The following is a 14,475-nucleotide window of genomic DNA, read 5'->3' as shown; positions in this document are numbered from 1 at the left end:
TAAAGGCTAAAAAGTCCCCTAAATGGACATTCTCTACAGCTCATATGGAGTCTGGCGATACCACAATTTTTTCTGAACCACTACTTGGGTTAAACCCAAGGGCTGACTGGAGTCTGTTATATCTTCCTGATGGATATCATTTTCTGGAAAGCTACCACAGAATTTAGCTATTAGTGGTATGGTTGCTGCCCTCAGAGGCCTGACAACTTGTGCACTCTGAAACAATTACCAGCAAATCATTTCTTTCACCTGGACTAAATCTTTAAAGAGACTTTCCAAAGGCTGAATGTGCAAGGCACAGGTTCCTGGCCATTACTCCACTGCTAGCCAAAACAAAATCCAAACTGATTATTAGCTCATCCATGCCCACAGCTATCCAAACTTTTCTTGCTTAAATTCCAGGTGTCCAGTTTTCAAACCCAATTTCCCCACTTTCTCGATAGGTCCTCATTCCCCAGTCCTGGTCTCTATTTGAGACAATTAGGTGGTACAGTTTTGGATCTCCTATCTGTTAACTTTTGTAGCATGTCTTGCCTAATAACAGTTATGTTTGAACAAATGTCCATTATTCATGTGCACTTCACAGATCCTGTTACACCTTCAAACCATTCTTCAGGTTTAATTGCATAGCCCATAACCAATACTATGGGGTTAATTTTTGCACCTCTGAGCTTTACCTTTTCAGCCTAGTATTCCCCCATTTTCCAAAGTAGAAGAGGAGCTCTTGCTAAGTGCTTGTGATGCTCCATCCTAGCCAAGCTTGTATTTACAGTATGTTGTATTTTTACAGCCACCTTTTTCACAGTACCACCACTTAACTGAAATCCCCATAGTTATTTCCTACTTCCCTTGTTCTACAGACCACATTTATCACTTTTTGTAACTGTTCAAAAATGTCACAAGTAAAATCTCCTTTTCCCTGTTATACACTAGTCACGGTGTTGTACTGGTCCCAGGGCACTTGGCTTCCATCTTCCTCAACAGTAGTATAAAAGTGATGTTGTAGCCGTGACGGTGGCAGAAATTATGTGAGGGGCGAAGATTTCTCAGGGTGATATTTTATATTGGACTCAACAGTAGCTGCTGCCCTGTCTTTCTGGCCAGATGTAAAGAAGGACTTGACTTTTGTGGTAACATTCTTAGTCCCTGGGGGTGTCTTTCATAGGGTTGCCAACTGTCTGCAAATTTATGGACACTCTGTAAATAACCAGGGTGAAAATGCCCGTCCATAAATTCCATAAAAAATTAGCACCAGCCGTAAATCATGAAACTAAAATGGGCTCTGTAAAATCAGTTTCATAAAAGCAGAGTGCAGAAGCTCCATGGTTAGATAACAAGCCAGTGGCATTTTTAAGGCACAGATGGAGCACAGAAATGCCACCTGGTGTCTGAGCAGGAGCACAGCACCCCGAAGGTAGCTCATCTCAGGTCATTGTGGTGTTGGTGCTGCTCCTGGTGCTGCCTCCTGTCTGGCTGGCAAATAGTCATTTTTCTTTGGGGTCTGTGCTGGGAGTGGAGGAGTGGGGCTGTTAGGGGTAAAGCTGAGGGGTGGGCTGGGGGCGGCTCCATGGTGCAGTTTGCAGGTATCAGATGTGGGTGTGAAGGCAGCATGGCATGGGAATGAACAGGGGAACCCTGGGGAGGCAGCATGGTGTAAAGCCATTGCTGCAGTCAAGTAGGATTACCAACCCAAGACATTTTTTTTTACCTATCATCTTCCAATTTTTTTTAGTATAGTGTGAACTGTGCCCTTGTCCAGGGTAGGCAGAAGGGTTACAGTTAAAGTATGTAAAACATATGTCAATAACAAAGTTTGACTGTCAGTAAAAAACTTTGCAGACTGTCAGTAAAAATAAAATATCTTGAGTTGTCAACCCTGGTCTTTTGCTTCCTTTGGCTGAGCTGCATGTTCAAGTCCATATATAGGTCAACATCTATAAACTATTCCATTGCCAATGTACTTGATCCCAGATGTGCCAGGAACACAAGTCTCCACAGGCTATCTGCCAAGCTTACTGCATTTCTGTCTCATTCTAGCTTTTAGCTGGGCAATAGATAGTTCAGGTTGACTGATCATAGTCCAAGCATGTTTGTGGGGTCATGCAGGTCTGGATAACTTAGGTTTTTCTTTGGAAGTATGTTTTGCAGTGCCACCAGAGCTAGGCTGCCAGAACCACCCTGCCCACAACTTCCCATCCATCCGGCCAGCTATCCATCTGGGTGCTAATGCTGGACTTGGTCAAATAAGTATCCCAGAGAATTTTTCCTCTGGTTTTGCATTATTTGTGCTATTAGAATCCATCTTCTCTCCAGGTTTATGTGGGGTAGGATAGAAGACTATTATAAATAGCCAGTCCTGAGACCTCTGGCTGTCCCAATTCCATATTGAAGTGGCTGGCTGTCTTCTCCCGTGGCTTGCTGCCCTTTGCTTTCTCAGCTCCTTAATTCCTTCCTCCAATTCATCTCCCTGAGTAAATTCCAAGAGCCTTCCTGATCTCCCCTGTTTTATAGAAAATCTTCTGGTCTATGGCAGCCTAATTGCTGGTTAGCTCATTGATTGGTTTTGCTTTGAAACTGGGAATGTTGTAAAGGGACTGTCTGGTCACTTTGTAACTGCTGCTCCAAAAGAGATTTCATCTTTGTCTGCAAGTCATCTCTCTCAGCCCTTTCTAAGTCACTTTCTGGGGCTTTATTTCCTTTTCCTGTTTGAGTTCCGCCAGCACTTCCATTATTGAGTCCAGCTTGGTTCAGCACAAATATCAGCTCATAATTTCTCTCCTTGGAAGCTGAATCCTGCTCCTGACAGCAGTGTTACCATTTTATGACTTGGGTGGTTTGCCAAAATTCAGAGTACTGCAGGTTGTTTGGGTTAGGAAGAAAAATTGATAATGGAACCCTGTGACGCTGATACACTCCTGTTTCTTTTCAGGAAAAGAACAATGATCCTGGTCCCTGACCAGAGGAGGAATCAAACAGGAGGAGAGAGTTCCAACCCTTTTCCAGCCGACGGCCAAGCAAGGTGGTGTCCTCTCGCTTTCTCACTCTCTTGACTTCTCTCAAGACCACTCTCCTAGTTCCATACCCTTGGCATTATGCATCTCTCCCCTTCTCTTTGCTTCTTTGTTCTGTTCCGTCCCTCTTCCACAGATATATGAAACAATTTTCCACAAACTCTTCCTTTTACATAATCCTTGCGTGAAACTTCATTGTGGGTAATGAGTCATGCTGGCATCTTGAGAAGCTGCTACAGTTTCAATTATCTGATTCCATAAAGAGTTAGATATTTATCCTAATGGCAGGGCAGCTACTATATTCCCTACTTTCTTGATTCAACTCATCATCATAATGCCTGGATGTCTGTAGAAGACTTGCTGTTTTGTCTCATTTCTAATATTCCTTTAGGGAACAGGACTGCTTAATTTTTATGTTATGAACATCCATGGAGCCTTTTATATCAACACACACTGGTAAGGACTGATATTTCTTCCACTTCATGGGCCTTCACAATGAACTCAGTCTAGAGCAGGAGGTGGTCACCCTGTGGCACAGGTGCCACAAGTGGCATGGGTAGCCTCTCTATGTCACATGGCAGACAGTGGGAGATTGGGCAGGAAACAGAAAGCAGAGCACCGGATCAGACAGGATGCTCAGAGCATGAAGAACTAGAAGACCTAGAGAAGGTCCAGAGAAGGGCAGCAAGGATGATTAGTGGTACTGAGGGGCTTCCACATGAGGAAAGACTAAGAAACCTAGGCCTATTCAGTTTAGAAAAGGCATGCTTGAGGGGCGACATGATAAAGGTCTACAGAATATTAAATGGTGAAGAGAAAGTAAATAGGGATTTATTGTTTACTTGCTCACAATACAAGAACTAGGGGTCATAAAATGAAAAGAACAAAAGGAAGTTCTTTTTTCACACAGCATGTAATTAAAGTGTGGAACTCATTGCCACCCAGTGTTGTGGAAGCTGATAGTTTAGATAGCTTCCTGACAAGGGATTGGACAAATTCTTGGAGGAAAGGGGCATCAGTAGCGATTGAGCATGAGAGTTACAACTTCCTAGACCTTAAAAGCTGGAGGGCACAAATGAAAGGGTGGAAAAAACCCCTGGTCATCCTCAGTTTACTTTCCTTTTGGCATCCACTTTCTACCAGTGTGTGACACAAGATACTGGGCAAGAAGGACCTATGGTCTCACACAGTAAATGGCAATACTTACGTTCTTATAAAGCAAATAGCAGAGCAGCAGATCAAGCAAGGGAAAGGGATCAGGGTGGTACTCTGGGAGGGTACAGGGCTAATCTGCAGTAGGCCTGCCAAAAATGATTGGTCCCCACTGGTCTGGAGCATGCAGTTAGAGGTGTGTCCACAGAAACAAATTGCTGCCACCAGTCAAGAACTGTTGATAACTTCAGTAGATGGTAAAAGTAATCAATGGGCCTGGAGCCTAGACCAGCTTCCCCAGTCAGAGGGAGGACGCTGAAATAGATTTAGCGAAGCAGTGTATGGAAGGCTGTATTGCAGTTACCTGTGCTGTACCTGTTCAGTGGACAATAAATAGAGCGCTTTGATGCTCTGATGATGAGGTTAGTCACTCAGGCATTCTCACCAGCACTAGAGGATAATATAAAGGAGCAGAGGTGATACAGGGAGGGGTAGACCTGGAGAAAGGTCTGGACTAAAGCTTTCTGTTTTGTAATTCCAATGGAATGAGCTCAAAACCTTTTAAGATTATCCATTTAAAAACACTTCTGTTAACCTTTTTTCCATCAATTTGTTTATAGATTAATTTTATAAGCTTTCCATAGGGGAAAAATTGATAATGAGACCCAAATTATTTCTCTTGCAAAAATGACCAAGTTCCAGTGGAAAAACCTGGTTCAGCCACATAAAGATCTGATAGCTATAAAAACAAATGTAGGGACTTCCACAGCTTCCCACCTGCAGCAGCTAATTGAAAAGGTCTCTTAAGGCAGCCCCAGTCCTTTAAGCCCTAGGAGTGGGAGGCTTCGTGTCCCTAGCAAGATGGGATTCAGGGTCCAGGTCTAGGATCATCTATTTTTGCCTCCAAGTGGCAACAGTGCTAGGGAGAGAAGAAGCTGAAAGCACCGTCCCCTTTTGCAGTTGTGTGAAAAGTAAAACGTGTCCCACGTATAAAACCAGCAGCAGCATTATAAAAAAAGATCTGGTGATATGGTCAAGTGAAGTAAGAGTCACTGAGATCTCAGAGCTCTTTTAAAAAGTGTGATTGTGGTGGGACATCTACCCTCAGGGCTATGGGAGATACAGCATTCCTAGCCTTCATCTGAAGTTTCAGTGCAGTCTCACATATCCCACCCTCTACACCCCCAGTATCTCTGAATTCAGGCAGTTCTTCCCAGTAGCTCCTTCAGCTTTTATCACAGCTTGGTGGTGTATTTCGGGATCCACCTCCCTTAGAGCATGGAATCATACTCCTGGCCATGCAATGCTACAGCAGATGCCTACTACTGCTCCAGGGAAGGTCTGTCGCTAAACTTTGATTTAACACAAGAATTGTATGTTAGCCCCTCTCAATTATCATAGGATCATAGGAAAGTAGGACTGGAAGGGACCTTGCAAGGTCATCTAGTCCAGCCGCCTGCTCAAGGCAAATATCATTCCTGACTAAACCATCCTAGCCAAGTGCTTATCTAACCTGCTTTCGGAAATTGCCAAATATGGAGAGTCCACAAGTGATTCCACAAGATAGCCTGGTCCAATGCCTGACCACCCTCATAGTCAGAAAGTTCCTCCTAATCTCCAACCTAAATTTCCTCTGAGGAAGTTTGAGTCTACTGCTCCTAGTCCTGTCCCCTAACACCGAAGAGAAAAACCTCTCTTCACCCACTCTATAACCTCACCCACTCTATAACCCTCCTCAGGTATTTGAAGACAGTTAACAAATCTGCCTACCTCAATCTCCTCTTCTCCAGACTAAATAACTAACTGGTCAGAGGAAGGGGTGTGTCCTCATATCCCATACCATGATAACCCGTGGCTGATGTGGGGAGCTGGACAGAAAATGGTCTTATTCCAAATCAATGCTATTCTCTATGTTGATACCAATCTAATCAGAAACGTTCGGGTGCCCTGAGATAGCAGATAGTGTCAAAGACCAAAGTCCCACAAACTTTGATTCCTCAGTGGGACTGAGAGTCAGGTGCTGATTCCATCTGTTTACAGGAAAACTCTCAGTAGAAACTTAAGCAGAATTTCATGCGAAACTGCAGTGCTGTAGCTGCACCCCTTTATGATTCTTGCTCCAGTCAAACTTCAAAACCAGCTGCCTGGGAGGAACAGCAGCATTTCTATTCAAGCAGAATTCAGGGAGTTAAAAGTTTACGTCATGGCTCATTATAATTTACCAATTTCCTGCTAATCTCTGTTCACTCCACAGGTGTTAATGACCCTCTCTCCTTTTTAATAGTTTTGATGTTCCACTATTCAAGATAACCTTTCTTCTGTAATTTTGCTGTCTGTTAGCCATTCCTGGTAACATCTCTCATCTGTTTCATACCTCTGCAGATGGTTGCTAGTTCTACCTAAAACCTTAAACTCAGGTGAACATTAACTCAGGTGTGGACATAACTGACAGTGAAGTATTGGATACACACTGAAGTTAAGATGCTTAAGGAGGCTAGAGCTTGTTTTACTAAGCTGAATAAGAGAAGTGTATTTAACTATGATGCCAATAATACTATGATGCCAATAATACTAATGAAGCAATATCTTTTTACTATTTGTTGTGGGTTTTTAAAGTTAAAATATGATCTATCTTCAAATTAGTGCACATTCCATAAAGTTACATTTGTTTTTGCTTTAATCTTAAACTGAATAATAAAGTGCTAGGCCCCAACATATTAGTAAAGCTTCTAGTTTCTCTTTAATTGGAGAAAAATGTGTGTTGATGCACCACACCATCTTTACCCTCCCCCACTTTCAAAATCCTGGATCCACCTATGCGGGCTGCACCCAGAAACCTACCTCTGGATTAATGGAAATAGGCTCTAATATTTTTAAAAGGCCCAGTGTAGCCTCCAATTTTGTGCCTGCCAACAACTGTACTTATTTATAAGTGTGGGCTTATTGCATAGCACTTAGATAGCGGTTGTTGTACAATTGTTTCTGGTAGTTCTCCCAATGAATTTGATGCTGCAGGAACTCAGAAAGAGGTATGATCTCAGCCCTGAAAATGCAGTTGACAGCAAGATGTCTAAATACTCTAAAATCAGCTGCCATTATTCACACCCTTAACATTGTAAGAGCTAGTTGAGAGGCAACATTTTCAAGCTCGAGCCCATTACATGCCTGCAAGTACCTAATTCAAACATCATAAATCTAAAGTCTTATGTAGCGTGGTCAATAGTGCATGTGTATTCTATGTGTGCATAGCATCAGACAAACCTGTATTTAACTTGTCAGAATAGAATCAGCTTCCATTAATTATTTCAGTATGAAAGCTATGGTACCAATGGCTCTTCATTTAATAACTCAAAAAGCTTTTATTGGGGAGCTAAACAGCTCAATACCACTAATTAATTGTGTATCTTGGATAACTGAGATGGAAAGGTGGTTTTGGTACATTTCCCACTACCTTGATTTTCACATTTCTGGAACATGTTTCATCCTAATACTCATTAGTGCACAGAGAGAAGAGCTGGAAAGGTACAGTAGAAGCACCACATTCCTGAAATATGATTTGAGATTTGTATTGGATCTGTGCTGCTTGCCAGAAATTCAAACTCTGGCAAATAACTTAGCCTTTCTAGGCTTGTTGCCCAATAGGCTGAGTGAAAAAACCAGCAAATCTAAAAATCTGCCAGTATTTATGTACCAGTGTGTGAATCAATTGTTTTATTGCGGAGTGAAAGTGACATCAGAGCGAAGGAAAAGGATGGAAAATTCATGAATCCAGGGAATAAATATGAAGCATTTCAATGTTAACATTAAAAAACCTTGCAGGATTTTAATTAAAACATCCCCAAGTCTTACCGGCTTGAAGACATTGCGAATGAGAGGACCTATTACACTTTAGAGGTTTTCAAAGCTCTAATTTCTACACATATTTCTTACATTCCACGCAGAGGAACAAAGAATGAGGTTTTCCCCACCTGAGCAGTGCTGTTTGGTGATTCATGAAGCTCTCTCCCTTTTCCAAAGTGGACATTTCTCAGTTACATACCCTAGGGCTGCACAGCTCCAACGCGGAAAATAAGCTGGCTAAAAAGAGTATTTCTAGTTTGAAGGGTTTGTGGGGCCTTTAGAACAGCAGGGTATTGCTCACAACGTAAGGAACAAAATAGTCTTGTGAGTAAATGGATTGTTACATTCTATGACATGGAAAAGTAAATAAAAAATTGGTCTTGGCTTGAATCTTTACTGCTGGTCATGGGTTTGGGGGTCTTGTTTCAAGGCTCCATTCCAGGTCCGCCTCTGTTTTTTCAAGCCCTCAGCCTCCCCCTCTCTCTTCCCTTATTAAGTTACGTATGTTGCATACACAAAGAGTAATTAAACCTGCGCTTAAAAAACACACAATCTGTTTCCCTGGTTCTGTCTCATTCCTCCTCTCCCGCACCATTCTCTCCATGGTAACCCCTTTCCGCTATTCTCAGCTGACATGTTTGTGATCCCAGCCCTCACGCTGGCACCATGCCACAGGCATGGAAAAGAGATACGTTGGCACAATGCCACAGGCATGGAAAAGAGATACGTGTCATACCGTGTAAATTGCTTGTGATCCAGTTTAACTCTCAAATGATTAAACAATACAAGAGCTGCAGGTCGGCAGCAAAACAAATTCCTCCTTTGTTCTTTTCTGTCAGAAAGCTGTCCCATTGGGCTTCATTGCCATAAACAGATTTATACTAATTTACTCAAGCAGACATGCTGGCCCACAGTTTTTACATCAGGCTGTTACTATCAGCTATTCACGGTAGCCAACACTACACAGAACAGCTTTCTGTACTATAGTCCTCTCCCCACCTGGAATGCTGTAATATTGTGGTAATTATTAAGAAGAAATACAGGAAGACTATCATGAATACTGACCTAAGCCAGAGATTATTGTGCCATCAGATAGAGAGGAACTGGAATTTTAATTGCGCTGTGGTGAATCCACAGCACATGTTCTTTTGTTCTCTTGCCATATGATTCATCCTGAATGATTTCAGTAAGCCGAAGCAAATATATAAATACCCGATGACTACAAGTATTAGGGACTTCATTGTAATGGTGTGAGCTGATATGTCCATGAGGCAATAAAAAATTAGTTGAGACATTTATGGACAAATTTTGTTCTTCTCAAGAAACATCATGCGATTGTTCCACTGGCTGAATAAATCTTTTTTTCCCTAAACGCTGGGAACAGGACAACGGGGTGCTGATTTGCATGGATGCCCATCCCTTAAACTGCAAAGAAGTTTTGAAGTCGTGAGCTACAATTCCTGTGTCACTTCCCAGCTGCCCGGAGACTCGAGTGGCTGCACATTCCATGCATCTCTTAGCGGTCTGGTCACTAGATGTGGAGGCCATCACACATTTCTCTGACCACATTGAATAAGCATCAGTGGCAACCAAAACACATGTCTTTCAGCAACCTAGCAGGAGTCCAACCAGATGTCCTGCCATGAACTCTTAGACCACAATCTTATAAGAAGAGATACCAGCTCCAGCATTGCTTTCATAGTCTAATGCACAAGGAAGGTTTTTGCACTCCACTTTAATGGCATGACCAAACCTGGGCATCAAAAATTATGTGAACCATTTTCTTTTAGATGCAGCCCTTCACGATGCTCATCTAAAAACCGTCCCAAAACATTTTCTGTTCTAAATGTCTGCACATACCTGCACTAAATAGGTATAGGAGATTAATTATTTGCAATAACTGGGTTTAACTTCAGCTCATCTTCCAGAGGTTTTCCATTATAAAAGCAGATCTAAACTTGGAGTATTGACTCCACTGGTAAATGTATTTTTTTTCTGTGACCATTTCTTTCATGTGCACACCACCATGGCAGCTGGATGCCAGCAGAACAGCAAATCAAAATAGTTTATAAAGACTAACCACACTTGTCAGAGTGGTGCTCTCAGCTTTCCTAAATTAGACTATGTGCTTTGAGTGCCTGATTGACCAAGGCAAGCTCAGAATTACTACATCTGCATTACTGCGCAGGGCGGCATCTCCCTGCTTGATGTAACAATAGGTATGGCCATTTTTTATTCTACTTGGCAGCAAGAGATGCAATAGTTTTTGTGTAGCCCAAAGATCTACAAAAAGGCGGCAACAATCACTGAGGTACAGCTGTTTTTCACACAAATACTAATGGCTCTCTACACTCCAGATATAAGTTCTAAATAGTTCTATCCAGTTTGTGCCTGCTTTGTGTCCTTCAAGTTCTCCCGTGTAGATTTCTAATCGTTCTGGTTCCACTCTGTATGAGGAGTATATTACCCAGCAGCTGTATTGGCAAATCAGGATCAAAGTGTGTAAAATCCTAAGCTAGAAACTTACTAATTAGTTGAGACATTTGTGGACAAATTATGGACATTTATGGACATTTATGGACAAATTTATGAACAGGATGGGGTTTAACACAGACAAGTGTAAGGTGATGCACCTGGGGAGGAACAATCGGCACCATACATACAGGCTGGGGAACTCCCCTCTTGTCAGCACGGAGGTGGAAAAGGATCTGGGAGTCATTATTGACTCCAAGATGAACATGAGTCGGCAATGTGGGGAGGCGGCTAGGAAGGCCAACTGCACCTTGTCATGCATCCACAGATGCATCTCGAGCAGGTCCAAGGAGGTGATCCTCCCCCTCTATGCGGCACTGGTCAGGCCGCAGCTGGAGTACTGCGTCCAGTTCTGGGCGCCGCACTTTAAGAGGGATGTGGACAGCATCGAGAGGGTCCAGAGGAGGGCCACTCGTATGATCAAGGGACAGCAGGGTAGGTCCTATGAGGAAAGGTTGCGGGACCTGAACCTGTTCAGCCTTCAAAAGAGAAGGCTGAGGGGGGATCTTGTGGCCTGTTATAAACTGGTTAGGGGGGATCAGCAGGCGCTGGGGGAGTCCCTGTTCCCCCGAGCGCCGCAAGGAGTGACCAGGAACAATGGTCACAAGCTGGCGGAGGGAAGGTTTAAGTTGGACATCAGGAGGCGCTACTTCACGGTCAGGGCGGCTAGGGTCTGGAACCAGCTTCCAAGTGAGGTGGTGCAGGCTCCCACCCTGGGGGTTTTTAAGAGGAGGTTGGATGACCACCTTACTGGGGTCATTTGACCCCAGTGCTCTTCCTGCCATGGCAGGGGGTCGGACTAGATGATCTGCTCAGGTCCCTTCTGACCCTAGAAACTATGAAACTATAATTAGCATTTATATTACAATATCACACAGAGACCCAAGTCAGAATAATGTACCATATTGAGATGAGCTCCTGAAGCGCAAACAGGGAGAGTCTATATCCCATACAGCTTACAATAAAAAGTATCAACTTACATGGAAAACAGGGTGACAATCTCAGGATACATCTACAAACTGTCCTTTAATGTAGAGGTTCATTCTGTAACCACTGCAAAAAATAAATATATTAATAATTTTCAGGAGATGGAGCATCCACCATGGTCTTGACCTTTCCTGTTAGCTTCAAATACTAACCTAGTCTACGAATCCTGGAAAACATGGCCTTTGCAAACTAATCCTCTGTAACACTGTATGTACATCCCTAGCATGTTAACTTTTATTTGTTAATCAGGCAGAGATATTCGTGGTGAACTTCTCTAAAGCCCTTTGCTACAAAGCTGGTACCTGCAGATGAACAGTTTCCCTTCACTTGGGGCTGCCTCCTGAGTCTTCTCTGTAGCCTGGGCTTATGCCTCTTGCAGAGGGCTCCATCCCAGAGGCTTCCACAGCCAGGCTGCCTTCTGGCCCAAGGCATGGGCTTATACAAGGCTCTGGGTTACAGGACTCCTCTATTTCCCCTGGCTAGGTCCTCAGGCTTTGCCTGTACCTGGGTCCAGAAGCCATCTTGTTGCCAGTTCCCTGGCCTGGGTCCTCCAGCTCTGCTTGCACCTGGACCCAGTGGCCACCTTGTTGCAAGCTGCCTCTGCCAGTGGGTTAAGCTCTGTGTTCATCACCAGGGCACAGGCAGAGAAGCAGAGAGGTGGAGAACCAAGATGAAGTGGAAAGTGGTGAGGGACAAAGGAGGAGGAAGGTACCTCCACAAGGGGAAAGACACCAGCAAGCACACAGCAAGGTAGGCGAGTGCAAGAAGGGAAAGGGATCGAAGGAGGGGGGATGGGCTGAGGTGCCTGGCCCCCTCCCCCTTAGTAATGGAGTGGGGGCCCCATTATAGTATTGTTGTTGCTGGTCCCCTTGGGATTATTCTTCTGTTTGCATGCGTAAATTTTACGAGTCAAATTTGCTCAGCTTTTGACTTACTGCTAAAGAAATCAGGGTCTTCTTTATGAAGAAGAGGATGTTTGTCTACACAAACTAATGGCGTTACAATCAGTTTGAGATAGCCACAAATTCTAATCTTGCTGTCCTTTTTAAGTACTGGCATTAGGAGACTACCCGTTTTCTAGCAGTAATAGCCAACAACCAAGTCATGCCTTGGACAGCTATTAAAGATCTGTTGCAACATTTGGTCTGATGATGTATGAGTCTATCCCAATCCTATTGATTGTCTGGCTTCATACTTGGTTCTGCAGAGAGATCTTTCATATTCCCCATTTCTCTTTTGAAATCAGAAGACTATTTCTGAGACACTGCAGCTGGATCTGTTTCATCATTCATCATTCTCATGTAAAATTCCAGCCAATTCTTTGGGACCTTGGGAGGGTAGATTAGCCTTCACTACAAAGAAAGGCAATCCAACTGTTTGTGTAATATCATATTGCTTTACAGTTTTAATTGACAGCAGAGGAAGGTGACTCTATTTGTTATAATCATGGCATCTGATACAAGGGCAATAAAGATTTTGTTTGTGCTTCAATCAAAAGCCATCATTCTTTCATTAATGGAATTCTTCAGGTCCAAGAAAAATGTCCTGAAATACTGCATGCATTCAAGTTTTTTTTTCTTTTGAGTTACTCTCTAGCCCCTTTCCTTGCTTTAATTAAACTAATTTTAATCTCCTACTCCTGCCTCCCAAGCTCCAATATCCTACAGCCATTTACTGACAGCTAGAGATATATTGCCAGTAAAGTAGGTCTTTATATTATACTAAGGCCTTGCTTTTGAATGATCCATCTGGTCATAGCTGTGACATCCCCAACTACCTGACACTTGCCTTGAACATGGGGCTCCTGTGCATACTTTTTAGGTAGAATCAGCTCTTGGTTTCCACTGCAACCCTTTCCTTGGCCTTCTATTTGGTGTGACACCGACTTCAGGTAAAACGTATTTGTTTCTCTTGCTTAATAACACAGTGCACCGACCAGCTTGTCGCAATGGAAGTTAGTTTTTAAGACAGCAACAAAATGTTAACTGATTTCTTTCTTCTTTGGCTTTTCTCATGAAATTGGACTCGCTCAGAAATCACCAGTAGCTCTGGAGCATGCTTTATTTGATGAGCATATAGAATGTATGCATAAGTGTTTGTTTTTGTTCTGTCTGGTTCAGACTCCATAGCAGAGTGTAAATGTTATCTCCCCTGATGCTCAGTAGACTGAATACAGTCTGATCATCGGGATAGTAGTTGCAGCTACAAGATATGTTATACAGCTCAGTGCAGGAACTTTGTCTTACCATCAAACCATGCATTCCACTAGGGTGACTTGTGTCCAAACCCAAATCTTCTACAGGCACATGTCCAGTGCCCCAGATCCCTCTGTTCTTTTAGACTCTGTTCAGTAGCACCTAAACAGAGAGTTCCTTAGATCCTGTTTCCGGTAATTTTGCTTTTGTTTTCAGTATGCATCATTCTCTGTCTCGTTCCTCATTTTTCAAGATGTTTGTCTTCGTCAAGAAGCAACTCATCTCTTACTTGAAAGTCTGGAAGGCTGAGGAAATAGAGCAATGAAGAGTGGTTTGGTGTCCTTGCTTCTCATGTACCTGGATTTTCCCAGTAGGATGTGGTCTCACAAGTGGCTGTCCTGTTCACCACTAGCAAGTCAGGAAAATAAACATACTTGCTCAGCAGGTTACCATTGCATTCCTGAGTACTTATGCAGTGGTGGACTTTAGATGGTTTCTGCCTGTGCATGGTCTGAAAGTAGAGTATGCATGCTCTAAACTAAATTAGACCTGTTCCTTGTGCACAATGACACTTTAACTAGAAGTTGGACCTTGGGTATCTGGCTCAAGAGAACAGCTGTGTGTGTGTGTAATCTACTGATGAGTGCATGAAATGTATCACCTTTTGTGCCTGATTTAGAGTTGATGTGAATATTATAGCCCCCCCCCCCCCCCCCCGCCCGCGCCCCCGCGGTTTGCTTCATGCTTTTGATGCTGGG

This window comes from Gavialis gangeticus, unplaced genomic scaffold, assembly GCF_001723915.1.
Source record: "Gavialis gangeticus isolate Ggan-Ray unplaced genomic scaffold, GavGan_comp1, whole genome shotgun sequence".
Lineage (NCBI taxonomy): Eukaryota > Metazoa > Chordata > Crocodylia > Gavialidae > Gavialis > Gavialis gangeticus.
The sequence above is the reverse complement of the archived record's forward strand: the minus strand, read 5'-3'. Positions refer to the sequence as shown.